We start from the raw sequence: 3814 nt of genomic DNA, 5'->3' as shown, positions 1-3814 counted from the left end.
GAGTTTTCCAGTAGGCTGATCTAAATTGGAGGAATATTGAGTCAGTTAACCAGTTAGTGTGATGAACTAGTTTGCTTTTTCTGAAACACTAGTAAGATTCCATTAATAATTGTGGTGAAAAGTATGTAGTGTGACTATAAGTTTACAGTTACCATGATCCAGTGGGAAATATCCAGGAAATAACGGTTTATCACATCTATATGTAGACTACAGCCCATGCTACTAGGATTTAATCATCTCTTTAAGAATGTATGGTTGCTTTGTATAACTAGGTTAGCCCTAGTAAAATATATTTAAAAGCTTTTAAAGCTAAAAATTAAAACTACATTTATTTGCTTAAATTAAATCCTGGCTAGGGTGGACCCCACTTTAATTCTGTCTCTGTTAAAACTGACTCATTATTTATGAGTTGAGTTTGGTCCTCTATTCTTTTAAAGCTCAAAGGATCAATGTGGCTCTAACAATGGGACAACACTGAGGTAGGGGTGTCATGTTTACTGTAAAGATGGCCTGAAAACTCCAACTACAGAGCTGGAGTTGGCCTTGGTTGTTTCAAGCCTGCACCCACTCAAGAAGTTACTCAAGAAATATATCCTCTCCATTTGAGAGTGGGGAATAACATTCATTAAAAGATGAACCATAGAATGGAAGTTGCCAGAATCCCATAAACAGGTCATCATCAGAGGATGATACATCACTGGTGTGTTTCCTGTATTATGGAATCATAAGCTGTCAGAGCCAGAAAGTAGCTAGTATAACCTTATTTTACAGCTGAAGAGACTGAGGTTCAGGGTAGGGAAGTGACTTGTCCAAGGTCATACTGTCAGTCAGAATATAGATCCCAAGTCTCCTAAATCTGAATTCAATGTCATTGTTTTCTTCAACTTCACTGCAGTGAGTCATGCTTAGACATAGGTATCCTGTGGTAATATTTAATATTGCACCTGTCCAGTTCATGCATTCATTCACATTCAACAGAGTCACTGAGCACTTTCTTCGGGCTGGACACTGTTCTAAGTTGTGAAGATACAGCTGCGAATGAGAGACAAACTCTTCACCTCCTTCTAATTGGGAAGGGGATATAAACACAATAGGGCTTCCTCTGGGGTGGTGAAGAGTTGGACAGGACTGAACAACTGAGTACAGCACATAAACCCAATAATTTTTGACAGGAATAAGTACTTCCCATTTCACCCAGGATAAAAGCCAGGGTCTTTACAATGGCTTACAAGGCCACACATGGTCTGGATTCCACTTGCCCCTCCTGGTGACCTGTCTGACTACCTCTCTTTATGATCCCTCTTAATCACTCCACTCCAGCCACATGAACATTTATCTTCTTCAGATCTTTGCTGAAATATTATATTCAAAGTCAAAAATTCCCTGAACACTTTTCTTTAAAACTGAAACCCCAATGACACCCCAGCACTCCCTGCTTTAATTTTATCCCTAGCATTTGTACCATCTGAAAGCTTTTCTTTTTTTAAATTGTTTATTGACTCTCTCCCTTCCCTAGAATGTTAGTTCCATGAGGGCAGGGATTTTTCTCTGTTCACTGTATCCCCACGTGTCTTCAAAAGCAGCACAGAGTAGATAATCAGTACATATTTGTGAAATTCATGAATGAATATGAAAAAAATAATAAAGAAGAGCCCAAGTGATATAGAATGACTGGCTAGATTTGTTTGGTCCAAGAAGTCTAGAAACATCAGATCTTAATAACGGGAAGGAAGTGACCACAGGAAGATCTGGAAGCAGAGGGTTCCACATACAGAGTTCAGTAAGTGCAAGGGACCCTAGATGGGATGAGCTTGGCATGTTAGAGGCATCTTCCCCAAGACCTGTGCCCAGAATTTGAGGATCTCACCTCTTTTGGTTTCTTCTGCTTGCCTAGTTTCTGTGATTCTCTGATGAAATTATTGAGGTTATTTTTGTGCCAAAATGTATACATGTCTCAGAAATAACTGTTTTCTAATATTGTGTTTTGGTCACAGAAAGTCTTGAGTGTCCATGTCTGGAGAGTTTGAGCAGTCTTAAGGTAAATATTTTTCACTGGCTCCCCTCAGTGTTAACCAGTGGAACCCTGACAGAAATGAGGGAGTGCCTTAAAGTAAGGGTGTGGTGGTGTGCCTTGAGGGGGCCTCAGGAAGCACTCCCAGTTGGGGCCAAGCCCTGGTTGAAGTTATTGTCCCCAAGTAAGTGCATAGAGTAAGCCCCTTAGCACCTGAGAACAATGGCATGCAAGGAGTGAGTCTCTGGAACTGGAGGGCCTGGTGGGGGCAGCGAGGGAACAGATGCTTCAAAGAGGAAGGGGCGCTGGCTGAGGGAAATGAATGCTGGCTCCATCTGCTTTGCAGGGTACCCTTCTTAGGCAGTTTTCCAAAAATCTGGGCCACTCCTTAGTGTGATCCCAGGAAATTCCCTTCACCTAAAGCCCTCTTAGGAAGTCTCTGAGGAGACTGAAACTACAGATCCTCCTAGATCCTCCTGTTTTGTATTACTTTTGCTTTACTCTTGGTTCACTTTAACCATCCCCCAGCATGCGTGTACACACACATAAACCCAAACCATCCCCCTTATCCTGCGTCATTTTCTCCACACCATTTAGTCATTTATTCAACATTTATCAAGTGCCTACTATGTGCCAAGGGCTAGAGATTCAGAAGTAAACAAAGCTGTCAAATATTCCTGCCCTCATCCTCTGGCAGAGGATTCACTTGAGTATAAGTTTCATGACAGCAAGGGCTTGTCTTGTCAGAAGAACAGCCTTAGCACCATCAGGGTCAAATTTCAACTAAGTCAGGAATGCCTCAACTCCTACCCACATGAAGCTGATGGACAGCCCTGTGTGGGAACTGTTACACAGAGCAGAGGTTCTCAACCCTGGCTGCAACCTGGAATCAACTTTAACAACTGACGCCCAGCGTCCCATCCCCAGAGATTCGGATTCAGTTGGTCTGGGTTGCAGCCTGGGCCCTGGGTGATTTTGATGAACAGGCAGTGTTGAGAACCAGAGTTAATGGACTTGTGTCTGGCCATTTAGTAGCATCTGCCCCTTCCCCTCCTTCCTTTAGATAAGGAATTCTCAACCTGACTTCATGCTAAAGTCACCTAGGCAACTTAGAAAAGAGAACAATGCTTGCCCCAGCCTCAGGGATTCCTGTTCTTTTGGGGCGGAGTCCAACCACGCCTATTTGTAATATTTCTCCAGATGGTTGTGTTGTGCAGCCAACGTTGAGAACCAGTCCCTTAGATTGTTCTGTCCCAGTTTATCCCTTTATGTATCCTAACCTCAGTATCTTAATCCATAAACTGCCTCAAATCCAAAACTTTCACCATAATACTCTGTTCTCCATACCAACGATAGGTGTTGGTGTGGAGAGCTTCTCTCATCTCTCATGCTTCTCTCATCTTGCCTTCATTGATCTGCCCCATCCTTTTTGCCCGCCCTCACCATGGCACATCTAGCCCAGCCACCTCCGCCAGCCTATTGCAGGCCCTTCTGGGACCCTGCTGCTTCTGCATTCCAGGGGGTGAGGAAGGTCCAAAGAGGAAAGCCAGCACCTGAGCCACCATCTCCACTCTGCCCCCTCCAGGCTGCTGCAACCTCATACTACCACCTTCTTGCTCCAGACCTCACAATGGTTAAGAATTATTTCAAAGATTGGGGTAGTAAAATGGACCTCCCCTTGCCTCCTCTTCTCTTAAGACCTCCACTATCATTATCTTTGCTCAGAGAAGGATCAAAAATGTTTTATTTGTTCCAAGCTTCAGGAGGGCTGACATTGTTTTGTGACCTGGGACACGTGAGCCC

This window comes from Capricornis sumatraensis, chromosome X (genome assembly GCF_032405125.1).
Source record: "Capricornis sumatraensis isolate serow.1 chromosome X, serow.2, whole genome shotgun sequence".
In the NCBI taxonomy this organism is placed as follows: domain Eukaryota; kingdom Metazoa; phylum Chordata; class Mammalia; order Artiodactyla; family Bovidae; genus Capricornis; species Capricornis sumatraensis.
Note: the sequence above shows the minus strand (reverse complement) of the source record.